Source organism: Schistocerca gregaria, chromosome 4 (assembly GCF_023897955.1).
Source record: "Schistocerca gregaria isolate iqSchGreg1 chromosome 4, iqSchGreg1.2, whole genome shotgun sequence".
NCBI classification, from domain to species: Eukaryota; Metazoa; Arthropoda; class Insecta; order Orthoptera; family Acrididae; genus Schistocerca; species Schistocerca gregaria.
The window spans coordinates 163,781,170-163,806,430 of NC_064923.1; positions in this window are offsets into that span (position 1 = coordinate 163,781,170).

A 25,261-nucleotide genomic window follows, 5' to 3' on the forward strand; every position below is an offset into this window, starting at 1 on the left:
CCAACAATTTGAAACAGTTAACACAGAACAGGGAATCAGCGATCATAAAGCGGTTACAGCATCAATGATTTCAGCTGTAAATAGAAATATTAAAAAAGGTATGTAGATTTTTCTGTTTAGAAAAAGTGACAAAAAGAAAATTTTAGAGTACTTGACGACTCAACACAAAAGTTTTGTCTCAAGTACAGATAGTGTTGAGGATCAGTGGACAAAGTTCGAAACCATCGTACAATATGCATTAGATGAGTACGTGCCAAACAAGATCGTAATAGATGGAAAAAAGCCACCGTGGTACAGCAACCGAGTTAGAAAACTGCTGCGGAAGCAAAGGGAACTTCACAGGAAACATACACATAGCCAAAGCCTTACAGGCAAACAAAAATTACGCGAAGCAAAATTTTGTTTGAGGAGGGCTATGCGAGAGGCGTTCAGTGAATTCGAAAGTAAAGTTCAATTTACTGACTTGGCAGAAAATCCTAAGAAATTTCGGTCTTATGTCAAAACAGTAGGTGGATCAAAACAAAATGTCCAGACACTCTGTGACCAAAATGGTACTGAAACAGAGGGTGACAGACTAAAGGCAGGAATAGTAAATGGCTTTTTCCAAAACTGTTTTACAGATGAAGACTCCACTGTAGTTCCTTCTCTAGATTGTCGCACAGATGACAAAAAGGTAGATATCAAAATAGATGACACAGAGATAGAAAAACAATTAAAAACGCTCAAAAGAGGAAAGCCCGCTGGACCTGATGGGATCCCAGTTCGATTTTACACAGAGTACGCGAAGGAACTTGCTCCCCTTCTTGCAGCGGTATACCGTAGGTCTCTAGAAGAGCGTAGCGTTCCAAATGATTGGAAGAGGACACACGGCATCCCCGTTTTCAAGATGGGACATCGAACAGACGTGCAGAACTATAGACCTATATCTCTAACGTCGATCAGTTGTAGAATTTTGGAACACGTATTATGTTTGAGTATAATGACTTTTCTGGAGACTAGAAATCTACTCTGTAGGAATCAGCATGGGTTTCGAAAAAGACGATCGTTGTGAAACCCATCTCGCGCTATTCGTCCATGAGACTCAGAGGGCCATAGACAAGGGTTCCCAGGTAGATGCCATGTTTCTTGACTTCCTCAAGGCGTTCGATACAATTCCCCATAGTCGTTTAATGAACAGAGTAGGAGCGTATAGACTACCAGACCAATTGTGTGATTGGATTGAAGAGTTCCTAGATACCAGAACCCAGCATGTCAATCTCAATGGAGAGAAGTCTTCCGAACTAAGAGAGATTTCAGGTGTGCCGCAGGGCAGTGTCGTAGGACCGTTGCTATTCACAATATACATAAATGAGTTTGTGGATAACATCGGAAGTTCATTGAGGCTTTTTGCGGATGATGCTGTAGTATATCGAGAGGTTGTAACAATGGAAAATTGTACTGAAATGCAGGAAGATCTGCAACGAATTGACGCATGGTTCAGGGAATGGCAACTGAATCTCAATGTAGACAATTGTAATGTGCAGGGAATACTTAGAAAGAAACATCGTTTATCATTTAGCTACAATATAGCAGGTCAGCAACTGGAGGCAGTTAATTCCATTAATTATCTGGCCGTAGGCATTAGGAGTGATTTAAAATGGAATTATCATATAAAGTTGATCGTCGGAAAAGCAGATGCCAGACTGAGATTCATTGGAAGAATCCTGAGGAAATGCAATCCAAAAAAAAAGCAAGTAGGTTACAGTACACGTATTCGCCCACTGCTTGAATGCTACCCACCACTGTGGGATCCGTACCAGATAGAGCTGGTAGAAGAGATAGAGAAGATCCAACGGAGAGCAGCGTGCTTCTTTACAGAGTCATTTAGTAATCGCGAGAGCGTTACGGAGATGACAGATAAAACTCCAGTGCAAGACTCCGCCGGAGAGACGCTCAGTAGCTCGGTACGGGCTTTTGTTGAAGTTTCGAGAACATACCTTCACCGAGGAGTCAAGCAGTATATTGCTCCCTCTTACGCATATCTCGCGAAGAGACCATGAGGATAAAATAAGAGGGATGAGAGCCCACTCAGAGGCATATCGACAATCTTTCTTTCCACGAACAATACGGGACTGGAATAGAAGAGAGAACCGGTAGAGGTATTCAAAGTACCCTCCGCCACACACTGTCAGTTGACTTACGGAGTATGGATGTAGATGTAGATGTAGACTGATTCACCATTTTAAAAATATAAACATTTCGGTGTAATTTGCAGCCAGTGAGGCAAAATTACGAGTGCAATGGAAGTTCCACTGTTAAGTGCATAGGAGAAACCGGATAGGTGGAAAAAGTGCACTGAAGATCTGTATGTGAAGCAGTACCGGTCTCATGACGTGACAGTGGCATAAATGGAAGTCAATATGGAAGAACATTCGAAAGGGATTTTTTATATCATTGGAGGAAATGGGAACCCAGCGACTACTGAAATGGTGTGTGTGGGGAGTGGGCTTCTCTAAAAAGGACAATCACAGAATTTGCACAGTCCAACATGTCAGATGTCATTCGACAACAGTACCTGTAGGCGGGGGAGAATGTTGTGACGAACACTACACAACATACCGGTAGATTCGGTGAGAATTTAACCTCGGATGTTGTGTTTTAGCATCCCTATTGAGGTTGAACGATTGAGATGGACTTGCGACTTCGGCTAACCCGACAACAAAGTTTAGGGACTTGGGAGGCCAAGCATGACGTACGTGGCGACTCAGCACGCAATCGTCAGCAAACGATGTGCGCAAGACATCTTTCACACGTGAAGGAGTGTGGGGTGGAGCGCCAGCATGAATAATAATCATACCTTCCAACAGGTGTTTATCAACAAGACTAGGAATAGTATGACTCTTTTTCTCTTACGTGTGGCCCTCCAAGGCTATCAGTTGGGTAGCGTTTGCACTCGTTTTTGGTTTCTATAAAATCCCGTGTCATTCCAGGTATGTCAGTCAGTTTTAATCTCTGTACCTAGATTACTCCAACAATTAGTGAATTTTTAAATTATGACTGACTTTTGGGCCACCGTGTATAATGTACAGCTACTACAGTAGCACGATGCTTAGATGATCGCTCCTGTTCATGCTTCTCTGCGCTGACTGCTTGGAAGCGACGCTGCGCATGCTGACGCATCAAGCATTGGGGCAGCTTGGGAGAGGGGATAACAGTGCAGACATTGAAAGCTGCACGTTAATACTTCTTTGCAAAGTTGAGCTATGGTTCATCTGTGGTGTGCATAAACAAACTCTGGGTGTGAAATATTATTAACGCGAGTGGTAGAGAGCGAACAATTGTTGAGAGGAGTTGGTAGTGGTCGGCTGTAGCCTTCGATGGAGAGAAATCGCGAGACATCGGAGGTCACAGCCCGCCGTCATCGTGCTAGTGGCGCCGGAGCAGACTTTGGTATTAATTCAGGATTATTGCTAATTTGCCTTCTTGCTGCACATAGTGGCTGCTTGCTTGCTCACTGGAGGGATCTTGTCAGATTTGTGTATGCATAAATTGAGAGTAAAATTCGTGTCTTTATCGTGACCAGAAACGTGTTTATTGAGTACAGCCATTGTCGAATAATTAAAAGTTTTTGTAAAGTTTTTCAGTGATTAAACAAGAGGGCTATTCAGAAAGAAGGGAATTTTCTCGTCTGACGCCGCTAGGCGCGGGTCGATCGCGTATAGTTCGGTATGTGCGTCCTCGGTAGCCCAGGCGGCGTCCATCCGTGACAACGGGAACGGCTCTGGAAATATGCAATCGAAAATCGCGCCAGTTGTGAGGCGTGGTTTGTGATAAGGTCTTTGCTGAAAAAAAACACCTAAAAACAATAGAAAATTGTCGTGAACTGCGCGAAGTGTACGGAAACAAAGTAATGAGTGAATGTTCCGTCCTGAAATGGTGCATTCTGTTTAAAAATGGCGGAACCATCGTTCATGATGAAGAAAACAGTGGACGCCCGACAATTGTGACTGACAATCTTGTGGCTAAAGTTGATGAAACGATTCGTGAAAACCGTCGCTTCACAACAACGAAGTTTTTGCTTTCTTTTCCACAAGTTTCATGGACTTTGTTGTTTGAAATCGTGACTCAAAAGCTAGGCTACCAAAGATTTTGTGCACGATAGATGCCCAAAATGCTTACAGAGCAATATAGACAACAGAGAATGGAGGCAATGTTGAAATTTCTCGAGGCCTATCACAAACATGGTGATTCAGTACTGGATCGAGTCGTAACCGGTGACGAGACCTGGGTGAAACACATCAATTCGAGACAAAATTACAGTCCATGGAGTGGGGGCACACAAGGTCCCCCCAAAAACTGAGAAAATGTTTGCAAATCTTGTCAGAAAGGACGTTGATGGCGACAGTGTTTTGGGATAGGCATGGTGTGCTTCTGATTGATTTTCTCGAACTTGGAGCAACAATAAATCCTGCTCAGTACTGTCAAACTTAGCACAGCCTTCGACGAACAGTTCAGAACAAAGCACGAGGAAAGCTGACGTTCAAAATTTTATTTTTGCGCGACAATGCCAGACCTCACACAGCAAACGGCACTAAAGAACTCCGTAATTCATTCAAATGGGAAATTTTCTCTCATCCGTCCCAAAACCCTCTATCTTGCACCAAGCGTATTTCACTTGTTTCTCAGAATGAAGAATATCCCAAGAACTGGTTTGCAACGCAGCGCTTTGATCACGACGTGGAACACCAGGCAGTCGTGACTGGCTGTAGTCTCAGGCGGCAGAATTTTACGACGAAGGTCTTTCAAAGCCTGCCCACAAGTATGATAAGTACCTCAAAGTGATTGATGACTATGTGGAAAAGTGGTATGGCGGTCTCTCTTTCAGATGTATATAATAAAGTGTATTTCTTGTACTTAGTTTCTATATGCCAAAAATTCCCTACGTTCTAAATAGCCCTCGTAATATACAGGGTGGTCTATTGATAGTGACCAAATATCTCACAAAATGAGCATCAAACGAAAAAACTACAAAGAACGAAATTCGTCTAGCCAGAAGGGGGAAACCAGATGGCACTATGGTTGACTCGCTAGATGGCGCTGCCATAGAATAAACGGATTTCAACTGCATATTTCTAATAGGAACCCCCAATTTTATTACATATTCGTGTAGTATGTAAGGAAATATGAATTAGTTGCACCACTTTTTTTCGCTTTGTGACAGAAGGCGCTGTAATAGTCACGTAACATTCCGCCATTGCGGACGGTATTTGCTTCGTGATACATTACCCGTGTTAAAATGGACCGTTTACCAACTGCGGAAAAGGTCGACATCGTGTTGATATATGGCTATTGTGATCAAAATGCCCGACAGGCGTGTGCTATGTATGCTGCTCGGTATCCTGGACGACATCATCCAAGGGTTCGTACCGATCGCCGGATAGTTACGTTATTTTAGGAAAGAGGAAGTGTTCATTCACATGTGAAACGCCAACGGGACCTACAACAAATGATGATGCCCACGTAGGTGTTTTAGCTGCAGTCGCGGCTAATCCGCACATCGGTAGCAGACAAACTGCGCGAGAATCTGGAACCTCAAAAACGGAAAATCCCCGATGGCTGCGACAAATGGAACATCAGCGACATTGGCGGGTTAATGTATGATGCGGTATTATGGGAGGAAGGATAATTGACCCCCATTTTATCGATGGCATTCTAAATGGTGTAGTGTATGCTCATTCCCTACGTAATGTTCTACCGATGTTATTACAAGATGTTTCACTGCATGATGTACTTCCAACATGATGGATGTCCGGCACATACCTTGTGTGCGGTTGAAGCGGTACTGTATAGCATATTTCATGACAAGTGGATTGGTGGCCCGCACGTTCACCGGATCTGACGTCCCCGGATTTCCTTCTGTGGGGAAAGTTGAATGATATTTGCCAGTGTGATCCACTGACGACGCCTGACAAAGTGCGTCAGCACATTGTCAATGCACGCGGGAACATTACGGAAGGCGAACTACTCGCCATTGAGAGGAATGTCGTTACACGTATTGCCTAATGCATTGACGTTGAAGGACATCATGTTGAGCATTTGTTCCATTAATGTGGTATTTACAGGTAATCACGAAACACCATGGGTTCTCAGAAATTATAAGTTCACAAATGTACATGTATGACATTGGAACGACCGAAATGAAATGTTCAAACGTACCTACGTTCTGTATTTTAATTTAAAAAACCTACCTGGTACCAACGTTAGCCTAAAGTTGTGAGCTATATGTTTGTGACTATTACAGCGCCATCTATCGCAAAGCCAAAAAAGTGGTGGAACTAAAACATTCATATTTCTTTACGTACTATATGTAATAAAAATTGGTGTTCCTATTTTTAAAAAAAAACGCAGTTGATATCAATTTGACCTATGGTAGTGCCATCTATCGGGCCAACCATAGCGCCATCTGGTTTCCCTCTTCAAGCTACACAAGTTTCGTTCTTTTTAGTTTTTTCGTTAGACGCTTATTTCGTGAGATGTGTGGCTGCTACTTCGGATTTACAATTAAATAATCCTTCCTTCTAACACTTGCTACATATCATCACAGTCAGTGAAAATGTCATATGTTCAGCATAAGTAACGTAAATTAATAAATTAAAATCCCCTGCCTCGCCGCGCGGGATTAGCCGAGCGATCTGAGGCGCTGCAGTTATGGGTAGTGCGGCTGGTCCCTGCGGGGGCTGGAGTGCTACCTCGGTCATTGATGTGTGTGTTTGTCCTTAGGTTAAGTAGTGTGCAAGCTTAGGGACTGATTACCGTAACCGTTAAGTCTCATAAGATTTCACACGCACTTGAACATTTTCCCCTGCTTCGTTTATCTGTGTGTATACGGAAACTAAGTTTAGTAATTAAGGCAGGGATTTCGAGAAGGTTTTCATCAATAGATTTGGTGAGTCACGAGGAGGGCTGGTGTCTGTCGTTCAGAAATACACTGACGGAAAGAAGCACAACGACAAGAAGGAATTGTGCGACGTAAGAGGCAGTTGGTAGACGTGTTTATCATCTGAAAGATGGTGTCTGTTCATTTTCCGCGCCAGTCGCATAAGAGCGGCGCTATTAGTGTCACGTGAGAGCTCGTAGGAGGGCACGGTGGAGGTCTGTCGTGTTTTCTGTCCAAAGTAGATTCTACCTCTGTAGTTACGATATGGAGCGCAGGAGCACTATAGTGTGTATTCCACGCACACTGACTGTAAATTTGTTCAGAATCTGCCGATTCGTCCGGTTCTGCTGCCAATCATAATCATCATTTTAGGGAGAGTTTTTCAATAGGATAACGCTCGCCCACATACCACTGTTATAACCAAACATGCTCCGCAGAGTGTCGACTTGTGTCCTCAGCGTGCTCGGTCACCAGATCTGTCTCCAGTCGACCACGTATGTTGCATCATCGGACATCAACTCCAGCATTAACCGTCTTTGCATTGACCGAGTGAATACAACAGCCCATGGAACTCCATCCCACAAGCCAGCATCCGGCACCATTACAACACAATACACGCACCTTTGAATGCTTGCATAAAACATTCTGGCGGTTACAAGTATCATTAATATACCACCATTTCACATTTTCAGTGGCTCACCTCGCGCTTGCATTACCCTGTGATCATGCAGTGTCAACACTTACATATGCTACCTAGACAAATGCAATCAAGAAATTTCATTACTCTACATTAATTATTTTTGGTGTAGCATGTTTCCTGTTACGGAATTCACTTCAATAAAACTTCCACCAACAGATAGACTGATTCACGAAGAGGATTTTTGCATCGGTAAGTAATCCATCATCACCACGCAGCACAAATTTTCCCGTTGTAGATGCCTGTCGAGAGCTGGGACTGGTCGCCAGTGTAATTTAAAATGTGAAGATCAGTAAGTAGGGGAACCTTGTGGCGTCACCTCAGATGCCTCGTGTCTGAAGTCTCCCTTAAGTTTTCTTAATTATTGACCTTATTTTCTCAGGAACGTGTTAATTTTAAAAAATCTTGAATAGGATACCACGCAATAATTAACTAATATTCTAGCTGTATCAATGTTTGAAAGTCAGTGCCATGATAAAATCACTGATGTTTGATAAATATAATCACTCCTAGCTAGTGGGCAGATTTAAAGTGTTTTAGTTCGTTTTCCAAATTCCAGAATCGTTGGAACCAAAACTGGACAGAGATATCACAGAAACGCAAGAATTGACAGTCTAATGAAACAAGTGGACTGATCGTACACTGCGTAGCGTGTATTTGCCACTTCATCGTATTATGGAATACTTCCAGTTAATAAAGCTACTGGCTGTAAATGTCCACAAAACTGTTTTAAATTAGTTATTTCTTCTTTTTAACTAAATCATTTCCATTAAGAATTTAAAATATGTATTATCTGTCCAGTTACATTCATAGTGTGTCGCACGTGGAAGTTTTGGCAAACAAAATCCAATATTTTCTCCTTTTTCGATATATTTACACAGATGAGGCCTTTTCCATCACAATAATAGACATCAGTGCTCTCCAGATCAGCATCCAAGAACACAAGAAAGAAGACTAGGGAGAGAGAGAGAGAGACAAAGGTTACATCGCTATTCACAAGAAAATGAAAACAAATATGTGATATCCTATTCGAATTATTCTTATGATAATAACATCGTAACTTATGAATTAGGAGCGCACAAGAGTGGCTACAATCTCTCGGTTCGAAACCGATAACGGCGATATTTGTTCTCAATAAATGATGTTGTTGACAGTGGCTAGTTACTGTTTGTACCTATTAATATGTAAATCTAGAAATTTTTATAGCTTCTGGAGAACATGTTGGTTACTGAACTAAGAAAGATTTAGATGAATTGATAGGCAGCTATATGTAGATACGTACTTGGAACGATACCATTTGTCAGCTGCTCTGTACATTTAAGTAAACAATATAAAATTTAAGAATTGTGAAGGATCAGTTCCGTAACGTACGACTAATAAACACGTGTGGGGCTGTATTTACATTGAGAGTAAGAGAAATAACAAGGTACAAATTTCACTCGCATACCAGTTCCTTATTACCGAACATTAATTGTGAAATCTACGAACATTTCACTAAGTTTATTGTGGTATTGGCGTAGTAACTGTAGGACGCCTAATAGTAGACATTGGGGAGGCGTTCTGCATTCATTTGGTAAGGTGCCAATCCGACGTGTAGTTGGTAATTCTGTGCGTGACGATCTGGTGTCAGTCGGCAGATGGCGTCGGATAATGTGTAGTTAATTTATTGGCAAATAACTTTCAGAAGTAAGCATCCACTTCTCCGCAGATCATTAGTCATCTGAAGTACGGATCCTGACTCACAAAGGTATCAGTCAATATAGCTGCTGAAACTGCATAATATCAGATCTATAATGGGCAGTCAAATGAAAACAATGCAGATGGGAAGAAGCGGGTGTTATTTGAAAAGTAATCAGTATAATTGCTAATAGCCCTAAAGGAAAAAATTTTGCGGTTCCCTGTGAAATCAATACTGCACCCAGGCGTGCACCGCTTCGTTCGAAGAATGGCCCACATGGTTTCAAGGTTGTTTCGACAACCCTGCAAGTGTTTTGTTGCGAACCCCTTACGCATAATAAAGTCGCAACCTCTCTCCATACCAATTCCATATTTTTGGAGCATTGAAGAAAACATTCGTGACCTTCGATTTGCTTCGGACGAAGAGGTACATGCCTGGGTACAATCATGGTCCCATAGACATCCGCTATTATTTTTCCATGAAGGCACTGATAGTCCTCTCCCCAGTGGGAAAATGTATTGACAGATGTGTCGATTACTTCTGAAACAATGAACAACATACTTTTTTCGCACCTGCCTCGTTTTCATTTGATTGACCATCACATTTCCGGGGGACGTACGGACAAACATGGTAATTCCACCAACTTCGCCATTGTTAGAAGTAACACACCGTCAAACGTGGACACTCGATGCAATTCAATTCCCGGTGGCAGTATGAATAGAAACAGCATTAATGATCATCTGTCCTCACTTTATTGCAAACGCAGTCAGTGGAGCTAACTTCGCATGTGTTGCTTCGAAGGGTATCTGGTGCACCGCCGGATCCATTCGTCGAAATCACAGATCATATATTTCCAAGGTGCCCTTTGCTAGCTTTGTCCCCAAAGTTATCGTTTCGAATTTCAGTGGAAGCTGATTATGGCACCTGTCGTTCTTTGAAATCATTCTCTCAGATTTTATTCCTGTTGTGGTCTTTAGCCCGAAGTCTAGTTTCATGTAGCCGTACAAACGTTTACATTATGCCAAAACCATTTTAGGAGATCCGAATGAGGAACTACCTCCCCTCAGGAATATCTTACGCAATAGAATTACCTCATGATTAATTCATAAGTATAACATCATCTCCTTGATAAATAAAACGGTTCTGACACTTTCAGTGGCAATCCGTTGTACTCGCGGGGCGTGAGTATTTCGGTGGACTCCCGTAAACGGCATTTAACGGGGTACAATTTCTCCCGAAATCATCTTTGGGGACAAACGTTGTAAAGTATTGCATCTGATCACTCAAATAGTCACATAAGCCTAGGCAGTAAAGCGACCTAGCAGATTAACTACGGCGCTCATGGAACATTACCGTTATGGATGCTCAAATCATCACCACACCCATGCGACTTTCCATCTTGTGTTGCAAAGCCGGCCAGAATTTGGAAAGAGTGTGAAAAGAGACGTGGCATATGCACTACTGGCAAGTCGTTTACGAATTCCATCTCGCCCTGTGATTCCCGTCTTCTCGGGCTCCAGTCGTATTACTTTTCAGCTGACAGTATTCCTGAGTTCGATCTACATTACTGCGGTAAACTCCATCTTTTTAGTATTCGTCACAATCCCATTCAAACGCTCAGCACACACTTTCGTCTTCGTTGTGACTTACCGGATGATGGTTTTCCTCTTTCCGTGTACACGGCATTAATCTTCGATAGCGCGTTCTAAACGCTACAGTCATGGACTGTGCGGCTGGTCCTGGGGGAGGTTCGAGTACTACCTCGGGCATGGGTGTGTGTGTTTGTCCTCCGGATAACTTAGGTTAAGTAGTGTGTAAGCTTAGGGACTGATGACCTTAGCAGTTAAGTCCCATAAGATTTCACACACATTGAACATTTAATCTGTGATTCGGTGCCTCTTGAAACACCGAACGTTTTGGCTAACAGATTACCGTAGTACACACTGAACCGTGATTTATTTTCATAGAAAATTCTTAAAAATTTATTTTATTTACTAGCGATTCAACAAGAACATTAACACATTTAATCACGCTATGTAAGCATGGAAGTAGTTGCCAGGAAGTAACTGAAGAAATCAACCAAATTCCTTTTAACAAATGGGAATTGTATTCACTTTAATAGTGCCTACAAGCAGTTTTTTAAAAACAAACAGATTTAAAATTATAATCAGAAAGTACTCTCTATATATCAAAGTTACAATTTATTCAGAGGCAGAAGGAAATAAGTTTTGACCGTATGAGCTTTCGGGCAGAGAACTTTGCCCCTCCCTTTTGACATGGCTGTAGTTACGACCGCTCACAACAGCCTCTGAAAGACTAAACTGGTGCAAATCTTCAACACACCAGATATCTTTAAACTAAGTGTTTTAACAATATACACAAGCACACAAACTATGTACCACCAGGAGGGATGGAAATGGTACAAAACACTAACAATTAAAATATTAACCTTGCCACCGAAGGTGCAACTTGATTTTAACTTCTAAGAAAAGTCTTACGGTGAAAAGGTGGCAACTAAAAGCCCATGAAATGCAATCTTATATAAAATTCTACAAGGTTGGCCAATGCTCTACAGTACACATATACCGCCTCTCAAGATCATAGGCAATAATATCAAAGTGTCCAAAGTTCAAAACATATTTCAGATATTAGGCCATTACACTCGAAGCAATAAATCCCTTAACACACAAAATCCGACAAACATGACAGAGGCAGTTACTAACGTACGGTAAATTGATAGGGAGATTACAGAACAATCCGAACCGCCAGTTGCTCTAACCCGACCCTACTCCACAAGGGAATAACGGACCACCCAATTTATAAACAACTACCGTCCAGCGGGAGGACAAACGGAGAAGAATTGTGGGAGGCCCCAAAGCAAAGCGGCTGGTGACCTCACCAAGAAACCAAGTAGAATTTAAAAATAGTAAATCAAACAAGATATCACCAGTCACTTAACTTCTAATAAACTGCGATTTCTCAAGAAGACCTGGCGCAGCACCCCCAAATTGCTCACCCGAACCGTCCGCTGCCAGCTGCTTCAAATCGCTCTCCTGAACCATCCGCTGTCAGCCGCTTCAACGGACACAGGAAGCGCACCGATTATCTGTCTCATGGCGTCGCAGCTCACACCAGCCAGACCGATGTCGTGGGTTGACTCCTGTCACTACTCTTCGCTATACTCCGCGGCCCACTGGACTCACATGCGCCAACACTCAAGACGGCCAAGTAATCTAGTGTCTCAGTGCGCGACCGACCAACCGATCGATCCAACCGCCAATGACCATTGCCTGAGGAAACTCGAGCAGACTGGCGGCCTAAGCGCAGACTCAGAAGCAGGAACTAAGCCCCGACAGGGCGACCAGTTGCTGAGTTCTCTTACTGTCGGAGTGGAGAGACTCTCATTCTGCCGGCATTAAAGTTTGATCCGAACGACAGACATACTAGTACTCCAAGCGAGAGACAGACACTAACTGCGTAACAAATGCGTACGAGAGACTGACCCAGACTGTCCGACGGGCGAGTTTTTTTTTTTTCTTTATTGTGATTTCATTCCCCTGCCCCATATGGGCAGGGGAGGGCTGGCAGCGACACAATCCGCCGCTCTTCAGCCGAGTGACACTACAACTAAAACAAGGATAAAATGATACATACATAAGGAAATAAAGAAGGGGGACATAAGGCAGAGTAAGGGGAGAAAATGGAGGAAAAATATACACTGAGATGGAGGCGTTCATGGGGGACAGTTAAAAAAAAACACCAGAAAGTTAAAACACAGAGAAGACCCTGAATGCACAGGCACAGGTTAAAAGTCGGCCACAGTAGTAAAAACACTCCAGAACAACACACTTAAAACCCACTTGGAGTACACACAACGAACAATAAAACTGCCAGGTGGGACCTGCTAACGGAAAAGGTCAGAGAATATGGAAAAGGAGGGGAGAGCAAGGGGCAGCTGGGGAAGCGGCGGGATGAAGAGAGGAGGGGCATCAGTGGGTTCACGAAGAGACAGGAGACATGTGGGGTGGTAGAGGAAGAGGGAAGATAGGCCAGCAGGGAGTGCAGAGACACTGGAAGGAGGCACAAGAGATGGAGGGGGAGTAGGAGGGGGAAGCCATTCAAGAGGAGGGAGGGGAAGGAAAGGGAGCCCAGAGGAGAAGGCAGGAAGAAGGGGTTAGAGTTGGTAGGAAGGGTAGATGTCAGTGCGAATCTCATCATCTGGGAGTGGTAGACGGTGGAACTTGTGTTGGGAAAGGAGATGGAGGATGTGGAGATGGAGAGAGGGTGGGACACAACGGTAAAGGCGCGGCAACTGGTTGAGGGTTGAGAGGATGGGAGAAACCAGAGGGTGAGGGGGTTAAAGTCGGCGGACAATATAGAGTGTGTGGATGTGTTCAAGGAAAAGGAGAAGGTGGGGGATGGGGATGAGGTCGTAGAGGATGCGCGTCAGGGATGGAAGGTGGATGTGGAAGGCGAGGCGGAGCGCATGGCGTTCGAGGATTTAGATGGCTTGATAGAACCAGGGAGGGGCGGAAATTCAAGTGATGCTGACATAACAGAGGATGGGGTGGATGTAGGATTTGTAGGATCAACGGGAGAGGTCTTGGCGCACCTTATATGCATGCGAACAGGCAACCTTTCCTCTTTCTCATCAGAAGGAGACACCAAAGCTGCGATTGCCATAGCGGCGCCACCGCCAGAAACGGAGGGCGACTGCTTCACACTACACTCTGCATCGCCTCTTCAAAACAGCAATTTCTACCACGGTTCACACACTATACGAGCATCAATAATTTACCTAAACTCGAATTCACTTAGCTTCGAATTAATGCACACACAGTCACACAGAACTTTGTTCTGACAGAGATAGACCACGACTTGCCACTTACTGACGATAATTAGCAGTTGCTACTCCTGGTCAAATAAACTTGCCAGGGTAGCCGAGAGCGCTATGACGCTGCTCCCTGGGCTCGGGTAGGTGCGCCGGCCCCAGATCGAATCAACACGGCTGGTTAACGACGAGGGCCAGTGTGCTGGCCAGCCTCGATGTGTTTTTTAGGCGGTTTTACATCATCACATACGGTGAATACCAGGCTGTCGCCACCTCAGTTACACGCGTCGCAGACATTTGCAACACGTCCACACTATTTCACGATTTACACTAGATGCAGGCAGTTGGGGTACACTGATTCAGTCCTGGGGGGGGTACGGGGTGGCGGCAGGAAGGGCATCCGGCCAGCCCTGACACTAGCACTGCCGAATCCGTTGCAACCACGCCGACACTGCGATCCCTGCGGGACTATGGCGTTAGCGAAAGAAAGGAAGAATTCCTGATCAAATAAAACAGCACAATCTGCAGGCTTGGCCAGCATCTGCATTTATCTTCAAGCATGAATTTGTGGCAGTGTTTACATCTTTCCATGAGGCAAGAGGTCAAGAGCAGATGTCACTTTGACGGCTAGGAGCATCACGCTACCAACTATGTTCGGTGAACAAACAATTTAGAGAACGGTTCCCGAATATATATTCGATTACGGAATTCAGAAAAAAAATCTTGCATAGCAGGAGCAGATTTATTTTAATATCCTTATTTCATATCACAATGAATGTTTTCCCAGACACTGCAATTAGTATTTCACGCTAGTGTAAGAAATAGAGAAAATCGCCAATCTTGTCAACAGAACTTCAAACACTTCATTGAATAACATAACATGTCCTATACTTTTGCTGAAAAACTGTTTGATCTCTTGCCACATTGAATTCTACTTTTGCATTTTGATCGATAGACACTGCGTTCTAAATCCAGGAACCACTGATATTCACTCTACAACGCTTTCCACCTCATGCACGCCTTCCCTGACAGTAATGCCACTGAAATAAATATAACATCCTGTCAGTGATAATCCCCCGTCTATCACTTTTAAGTCCTGCTACGTGTTTCCCAAGTGTTGTTAAATAATTTATTAACGGGCACTTATCACACGAAGTTACTTCAACTACCGCGCCACTGCCGCTTTTCCTGTCAGTATCGGTATTATGATATATAGCTTTCGGGCTATAAAAGAAACTTTTAGGTAAATTTTAACATTAATAATACCAAGGTGGTTTCCACAAAGCGCGTTATTAATAATACCAAGGTGGTTTCCACAAAGCGCGTTATCACTGGGGGTGGGGGTACTTGATGCACACCCTACAAATCTTATGAAAATTATCAAAAGATGTTACATATTGTTGAAATACATTAACAACATACTTTTTATAGCAATACTGGTGCGTAAGAACGGTCCAGAAACTGAAAATACCTTATAGCATAGTTTCAACAAGGTGTACTACCGACTTCAAGTCCACTACAAAAATGCAAACTTCCTTCATTATTATTCGTATTTACTGCAAAAAACTTTTTACTTTTTAAAGACATATTGACTTGTATGTGAGGACCCAAATCTGAAAAAACTGAATACGGCATGCAACGGGTGAAGTGACATCAGCGACTGAGACTTACAGCTTTCTGTTAACTTTAAATGAACAATTGAAATCGAATATGAAGTGTGATAGAAGGATTCATAAAAACAAACATTTTTTTCGAAATTTTAAAGTAAGTTATAAAGGACCTAACTAGATAACAATATTTTCGAAATGTGGGAAAAAGTACCCTCCAAGCCTTGGTTCAAAAATGGCTCTGAGCACTATGGGACTTAACATGAGACGTCATCAGTCCCCTAGAACTTATAACTACTTAACTAACCTAAGGACATCACACACACCCATGCCCGAGGCAGGATTCGAACCTGCGACCGTAGCAGTCGCACGGTTCCGGACTGCAGCGGCTAGAACCACGTGGCCACAAGCCTTGGCATTGCGAGGATTATTTATTCTGCTAAATGTACCGACTACTAATGTAGGGTGGTTAGAAACAGTCAAAAAAGATTGCAAAGATGCTGAGAAAAGAGAGTTAAGGAAAAAGAAGGGCACGTTACCCCGCATCCGAATTAATAGCATTGCAGTTAGCTAATCAGGCCTTTGCGCGCGCAGTTTCAAGGGGCCCGCTAGAGACGGTGAGTACATCGTTTGGTTTCCTAAAACCGAATAAGAGATCGATACAAAAATTGGGCAGTAGACAGTAGTAAAGATAAAACCCCTAGCAAAATCTGAGCAGTTTCATGCGCTGTCATCTACGCTACGAGAACAACTGACTAGCTGTATCTGGCGAGCCGCTTGAAATAGCGCTCACAACGGCCTCATTGGGTAACATCAGTGCTAATTAACTCGGAAATAGCGCAATGTATCGAATTTTTGTCCTTACAGTTTCTTCTCAAAGCAAACTACCCTGCAACGCCCTTACAAGCTTGTCAGACTGTTTGTGACCTCCCTGTACACACAGAAAACGATAAACTATGTAGCTGAAGTATCAGCGATGTTTGGCTTCGTGAATACGCAGAATGGCCGGTGGCGTCATAGTAAAGTGTTTCCTTGCATATTCATTATATATGTGCGTGTGGATTTTTGTTTGTTTCGAATGCAGAGTTCGTTTCACTGAGAGTTCTCCGTTCTTTGCAACTGTCGTAAGCAGAGCTTGCACAAAGAAGCCGTTCGAGAGGACTGGGGAAAAGCTCAACTCCGCCTCGGTCCTGTTAAATGATGGGGCCATGCTACTGCGGTCAGCACCTTCTCCTTTAGGCGCCGCTTTGGACCTACACAGCAAAGCCGAAAGCAAACAAGTCGAGAGTTTTCCTTTTCCCCCTTGTCAACAGAGTTTTTTCGCCGACAACGAGAAAATGGAAGTGGGAACGTTTTGCGACGGACAAAGGAAAGTTCTGTCCTTTACGCCCCTTTTGAAGGAAGCACTTCCTTCCGCGACACGTCCTGTTGGAACTGCTCTCGCCGTTATACTGCTTTGGGTGCCATTTCGCAACGTCGAATAAACTTTGTGGTAATTACGTTACGTTGACCTCTTCACATTTGCTGTGTTATTTATGTATGCAATAAATCCTCTCATTTACTGAAAGTTTTTAGTTTAAGTCCTCGGTATTAGTTTCCTGGCAATGACAGTGTACCGTTTGCAGAAGAACTGAATATTTTGTCGTTAAATTGCTCCCCTCCCCCTTCCACCGACAAAATGCCACATGAGACTGTTATGTTGTATAAATATTAAAACGTTAACGAAATTTAAAAATACTCTGTTCCATAAAAAAGGTAAAAAATCCCCTTATACCTTATCTACTGCCTAGTCAACACAAGCTGTGAATAGACGTTATAAAATATATAGCTGGCTTTCGGCGGGAACTAACGGCAGCGGGAATAATGGTAGGAAACAAAACATTAGTAAATCGCAGTCACACGACTCTAGCGTGAGGTAAACAAATAGCCCTTGTGTCAATAGTATACAGGGTGTTACAAAAAGGCACGGCCAAACTTTCAGAATACATTCCTCACACACTAATAAAGAAAAGGAGTTATTTGGACATGTGTCCGGAAACGCTTAATTTCCATGTTAGAGCTCATTTTAGTTTCGTCAGTATGTACTGTACTTCCTCTATTCACCGCCAGTTGGACCAATTGAAGGAAGGTAATGTTGCCTTCGGCGCTTGTGTTGACGTTCGACTCATTGCTCTACAGTACTAGCATCAAGCACATCAGTACGTAGCATCAGCAGGTTAGTGTTAATCACGAACGTGGTTTTGCAGTCAGTGCAATGTTTACAAATGCGGAGTTGGCAGATGTCCGTTTGATGTATGGGTTAGCACGGGGCAATAGCCGTGGCGCGGTACGTTTGCATCCAGACATATTTCCAGAACGAAGGTGTCCCGACAGGAAGACGTTCGAAGCAATCGATCGGCGTCTTAGGGAGCAAGCAACATTCCAGCCTATGACTCGCGACTGGGGAAGACCTAGAAAGACGAGGACACCTGCAACGGACGAGGCAATTCTTCGTGCAGTTGACGATAACCCTAATGTCAGCTTCAGAGAAGTTGCTGCTGTACAAGGTAACGTTGACCACGTCACTGTATGGAGAATGCTACGGGAGAAACAGTTGTTTCCGTACCATGTACAGCGTGTGCAGGCACTATCAGCAGCTACTTGGTCTCCACGAGTACACTTCTGCGAATGGTTCATCCAACAATGTGTCAATCCTCCTTTAAGTGCAAATGTTCTCTTTACGGATGAGGCTTCATTCCAGCGTGATTAAATAGTAAATTTTCACAATCAACATGAGTGGGCTGACGAGAATCGGCACGCAGTTGTGCAATCACGTTATCAACACAGATTTTCTGTGAACGTTTGGGCAGGCATTGTTGGTGATGTCTTGATTGGGCCCCATGTTATTCCACCTACGCTCAATGGAGCATGTTATCATGATTTCATACGGGATACTCTACCTGTGCCGCTAGAACATGTGCCTTTACAAGTGCGACACAACATGTGGTTCATGCGCGATGGAGCTCCTGCACATTTCAGTCGAAGTGTTCCTAGGCTTCTCAACAACAGATTCGATGACCGATGGCTTGGTAGAGGCGGACCAATTCCATGGCCTCCATGCTCTCCTGATCTCAACCTTCCTGACTTTCATTTATGGGGGCATTTGAAAGCTCTTGTCTACGCTACCCTGGTACCAAATGTAGAGACTCTTAGTGCTCGTATTGTGGACGGCTGTCATACGCCATTCTCCAGGGCTGCATCAGCGCATCAGGGATTCCATGCCAAGGAGGGTGGATTCACGTATCCTCGCTAACGAAGGACATTTTGAACATGTCCTGTAACAAAGTGTTTGAAGTCACGCTGGTACGTTCTGTTGTTGTGTGTTTTCATTATATGATTAATGTGATTTGAAGAAAAGTAATAAAATGAGCTCTAACATGGAAAGTAAGCGTTTCCGGACACATGCCCACACAACATATTTTCTTTCTTTGTGTGTGAGGAATGTTTTCCGAAAGTTTGGCCGTACCTTTTTGTAACACCCTGTATAAGTCTTCAGTGCTTCCGTGTCTTTTGGAGTTGAAATATGTAGAACATATCCTCATCTGCTACGTTTAAAAAAGACAAGAGGTAGAAACGAAGTAGCCAGCTGCTGTGGACGAGTGGTTCTAAGCGCTTCAGTCCAGAACCACGCGACTTCTACGGTCGCAGGTTCGAATCCTGCCTTGGGTACTGATGTGTGTGATGTCCTTAGGTTAGTTAGATTTAAGTAGTTTTAAGTTCTAGGGGACTGATGACATCAGATGTTAAGTCCCATAGTGCTCAGAGAATATTTTTTTTAGAAATGAACTTTTAACTATAATGTCGTAAAAATTGAGTCACTTAAGTATTGTTTGCTGTACCCAGGACCTCGTGCGACATTACTGTAGAAAACCACTAGAAGAACATGAACAAAATGATGCAGTCCGTTTATAAAGTGCAGACGGGCTGTGGTATAGCATTGGAAAGGAAAGAAGCATTTTATCGATTTACGTATGCACGGATTATTTTGATCTGACGTATGTACCTCCAGTGGGCGAGGAGCCCTACGACGATCGAATCGCACAATCATGAAAAAGAGTATATTTTCTAAGGTTTCGGACGTATTTGGAATTTTGAGAGAGAACCTAATGCTAAGATACTAATTTCAATCAGATGTGTAGAACAATATAAAAATTCATTCCAAATGAAACTACTGAACCAAGCTTTACAAAGCAATGACAATTCAGTTCTTGCAGTGGAAATAGTTAAGTAATGTTTTCGTGCGGGAGACGTCAGTGAAGACCTACGGGAATGAGATACTTTCGTGGCATAAATATTTCCTGAAAGGAAAATTTAGTAATAAATTAGAAAGGTTTTAAAACATATGCAGTTTACTGTAAAAACTGAATAATAATAGACTTGAATGATCATCTGACATCTATGATGAGAAGCCGTCTGCCTAAGAAATCGTGGATACATGTTCTCAATGGAGAAGAGCAAAGACCGTGGAGAAGAGGGGCTCTGAAATAGGCTAATCAGTCTAACCATTGAACGAAGACAAAGCTGAGAACTGTTTTTTTTAATAATAAACATAATAGAAAATTACATCAGGGTCACGTGCTTTTTGAGTCATAATAAACGAGTGACGCCACATACATTGTAAACCAAACTTCTGATAGAAACCAGGTATGAGGAACCATGGAAGTGACCCCGTTTTTGTAGCAGCTGTGAATCCCTATTGGATCTTTGTAGTTGTTTGGTCCTGTCAATTCTCCGTGCTCATTTCGCAACGTTTCAGTCCCACTGCTTGACACACTGAGGTGTGGTCGCACTTCAGCCTTCAGCCGTCATATGAGCGCTATCTCCAGAAAGAGACTGGAGACGTTGGAATGAAATATTAATCATGGCACGCGCATCCCCAGTTCGAGCAAAAAAAATCTTATGCGAAATATTCTACATCCCCCGTGACTGCAAATGCTTGCCTTCAAATTGTCGACGTTTTATGTTGGTCTGCATGTTGACTCTCCCAGACGCGCGTTTGTATTGTTCTAATGAAAGTTTTCGCTGCAACCATTGTACGTTAGAGAGTACGGATACATGTTCATTGATCTTACAGGACCATTCAACAGTTTTATATGTGTATTGATCACGACTCTGGTAATTAGGAAAATCTAAAATAGTCGTATACGTATTGTTGTCTTTCCCTGAAATTTCGGCAAACGGATGTAAGCTACGGTGCGTTACAGCATTGCTTCTAATCATCTGATTTTTCAGTTCGACAATTGATCACAACATTTGATGCTTTCACAAACTATTCCTTTACCTAAAGAAGAAAAGGTAAGTGCATGGAATATACAGTTACGTGGAGCAGATGAGACCTGATAAAATCACTTAAATTAACACTTAACTAGTAACACAGATATACTGTAGAAATTCGATATGTTTCGATATGACTGAAGCTGAGAATCACACAAAATAGTAGTTGTAACCTTAATATGAGTATTAGGCATGCGATAAACCTAACCCTAACGACAAAATTTTGGAGGTTATACAGGCTTCCGTTTAATATAACTGTGATTCCCGTGACATGTTACAGAGTAGTAGAATTTTTTTGGATTTCCTACTCCCATTGTTTCTGCAGCAGTATTGGACAGGAAAAATAACCAACAAAAGTACGAATGTGGGCGGTATCCAGTTAGTGTCTCGTTTGGAAACAATCTTGATCCATTCATTAATGGTACTTGATTCTAGCAACAGTATTACAGGGTCGTCCAATGATAGTTCAAATGGCTCTGAGCACTATGGGACTTAACAGCTGAGGTCATCAGTCCCTAGAACTTAGAACTACCTAAACCTAAGTAGCCTAAGGACATCACACACGTCCATGCCCGAGGCAGGATTCGAACTTGCGACCGTAGCTGTCGCGCGGTTCCACACTGAAGCGCCTAGAACCGCTCGGCCATTCCGGCCGGCTCCATTGATAGTGACCGAGCCAAATACCTCATTAAATAAGCATCAAACCAAAAAACTACAAAGAACGAAACGCGTCAAGCTTGAAGGGGGAACCAGATGGCGCCATGCGTGGCCGGCTAGATGGCGCTGCCATAGGTCAAACAGATATCAACTGCGTTCTTTTAAAAATAGGAACGCCAATTTACATTACATATTCATGTAGTACGTAAAGAAATATGAATGTTTTAGTTCGACCACTTTTTTCGCTTTCTGATAGATGGCGCTGTAATAGTCACAAACGTAAAATTACCTAGTATCACGTAACATTCCTCCAGAGCGGACGGTATTTACTTCGTGATACATTACCTGTATTAAAATGGACCGTTTACCAAATACGGTAGAGGTCGATATCGTGTTGATGTAGGGCTATTGTGATCAAAATGCCTAACGGGTGTGTGCTGCTCGGTATCCTGGACGACATCATCCTAGTGTCCGGACCGTTCGCCGGATAGTAAGGTGATTTAGGGAAACAGGAACATGTGAAACGTCAGCCACTACCTGCAACTAATGATGATGCCCAGGTGGGTGTTTTAGCTGCTGTCGCGGCTAATCCACACATCAGTAGCAGGCAAATTGCGCGAGAATCGGGAATCTAAAAAACGTCGGTGTTTAGAATGCTACATCAACATCAATTGAACCCGCACCATATTTCTATGCACCAGGAATTGCATGGCTTGTACAGTTGTGCCACTGGGTGCAAGAGAAATTACGGGACAACATATTTTTACGCGTGTTCTATTTAGCGACGAAGCGTCATTCATCACCAATAGTAACGTAAACCGGCATAATACGTAAATTGGGCAACGGAAAATCCACCATGTATGCGACAAGTGGAACATCAGCGAACTTGGCGGGTTAATTTATGGTGCGGCATTATGGTAGAAAGGATAATTGACCCCCATTTTATCAACGGCAATGTAAATAGTGCAGTGTATGCTAATTTCCTATTTAATGTTGTACCAATGTTACTACAAGATGTTTCACTGCATGATAGAATGGCGATGTACTTCCAACATGATGGATGTCCGGTACATAGCACGCGTGCGGTTGAATAGCATATTTCGTGACATCTGGATTTGTCGTCGAAGCACCATACCATGGCCACACGTTCACCGGATCTGATGTCCCCGGATTTCTTTCTGTTGGGAAAGTTGAATGATATTTGCTATTGTGATCCACCGACAACGCCTGACAACATGCGTCAGCGCATTGTCAATGGATGTTCGAACATTACGGAAGGCGAACTACTCGCTGTTGAGAGGAATATCGTTACACGTATTTCCGAATGCATTGAGGTTGACGGACGTCACTTTGGGCATTTATTGCATTAATGTGGTATTTACAGGTAATCACTCTGTAACAGCATGCGTTTTCAGAAATGATAAGTTCACAAAGGTACATAATCACATTGGAACAACCGAAATAAAATGTTCAAACCTACCTACATTCTGTATTTCAATTTAGAAAACGTACCTGTTAGCAACTGTCCGTCTAATATTGTTAGCGATATGTTTGTCACTATTATAGCGCCATCTATCACAAAGCGAAAAAAGTGGTCCAACGAAACATTCATATTTCTTTACGTACTAAATTGGCGTTCCTATTTAAAAAAACCGCAGTTGATATCAGTTTGACCTATGGCGGCTCCATCTAGAGGGTCAACCATAGCGGCATCTGGTTTCCCCCTTCCTAGACAAGTTCCGTCCCTTGAAGTTTTTTTTCGTTTGACTCTTATTTCGTGAGAAATTTGGTCCGGTCACGATCAATGGACCACCCTGTACACATTATACTCTTCGCCGTGCAGAACTGCTCCGTTCTGTCTAGAGCATGACTGTCCCTCAGTGTTACTTGTACGTGAACACTTAATATTCAGTGTTATGGACGGGTTTACTGATGTAATGTTGGCTGGCATGCAAGTCGTGTATGGGTTCACAGAATTCTATGAAAGAGCAGTAAAACGTCAGTATGCTGAGCTGTCTCTAGAGGGCTTGCAACCACTCTACGATAGTTTTACCTCTGCATATACAGAATCTAACGAAATTCTTCTAGGGAACATTTACTGGGCAGTAATATGAGGTGTGTCCAACCGTCGCCTTTATGGAGGCTGAGAATTCTGCTGAGACTACTTTCAGTTAGGTATCTGAATGTTTGTGAAGTAATGGCAGCTCGTTAGTCCTCAAGAGCTCAAACCAATGGAGGTAGCGATGTTGGACGCTGGTGCCTGGAATCGAAGTCGATGTTCTGAGTGTTCCGAAAGGATGTTCCGTTGTATTCAAGTAATGTCTCTCTGCAGGCCTTTCCTATCGGGAATGTTAATGTCCACAAACCATTTCTTCACAGACGGAGCTTTGAGACAGAGTGAATTCTCATAGTGATAGTATCATGATCTACGAACAGGTCTTCTACTGTGCACAATAAACAATGCAACAAAATTAGCGTTTTCTGAAGCGCGATATGAGGAGCATACCATAAACACGAGAAACACTCCTGTGCGGTAACACCACCTCCTGTGTTCTTAAAAAAAAAAGGCTCTGAGCACTATGGGACTCAACTGCTGTGGTCATCAGTCCCCTAGAACTTAGAACTACTTAAACCTAACTAACCTAAAGACATCACACACATCCATGCCCGAGGCAGGATTCGAACCTGCGACCGTAGCAGTCTCACGGCCTGTGTTCTTCACTGGTGGCACTATAGAACATCACATAGCCTTCAGCAGTCGTTCTGCACCAAAATCCCTCCCTCGAATTGCCATAGCATATATTGTGATTCATAATTCCGAGTCACTCATTTACTCTCATCTGCTGTCCATTGGCGTCTCTGTTTACACCATCCAAAGCATCGCTTAGCACTGACTACAGAAATCTGTGGCATATGACCATTGTACCCTATTTCCAAACGAAATTTTCACTCTGCAGCGGAGTGTGCGCTGGTATGAAACTTCCTGGCAGATTAAAACTGTGTGCCGGACCGAGACTCTAACGCGGGACCTTTGCCTTTCGCGGGAAAGTGCTCTACCATCTGAGCTACCCAAGCACGAGTCACGACCCGTACTCACAGCTTTAATTCCACCAGTACCTCGTCTCCTACCTACCAAACTTCACAAAAGCTGTCCTGCAGACCTTACAGAACTAGCACTCCTGGAAAAAAGGATATTGCTGAGACATGGCTTAGCGACAGCAAGGGGGATGTTTCCAGAATGAAATTTTCACTCTGCAGCGGAGTGTGTGCTGATATGAAATTTCCTAGCAGATTAAAATTGTGGTAGAGCACTTGCCTGCGAAAGGCAAAGGTCCCGAGTTCGAGTCTCGGTCCGGCACACAGTTTTAATCCGCCAGGAAGTTTCATTGTACCCTTTTGGTTTTTGACTCCCTGTGCGCTGGCTTTGTCATAACATGACTGCTGGTTGCACGAGTGATTTTCTACAAGCACTCCACTCATTTCTCGACGGTCCCTATGCGTTCGGATACGAAGTATTCCTAACATTGGCTTCGCTACGGTTATTACTTCGCTTTTCCACTTC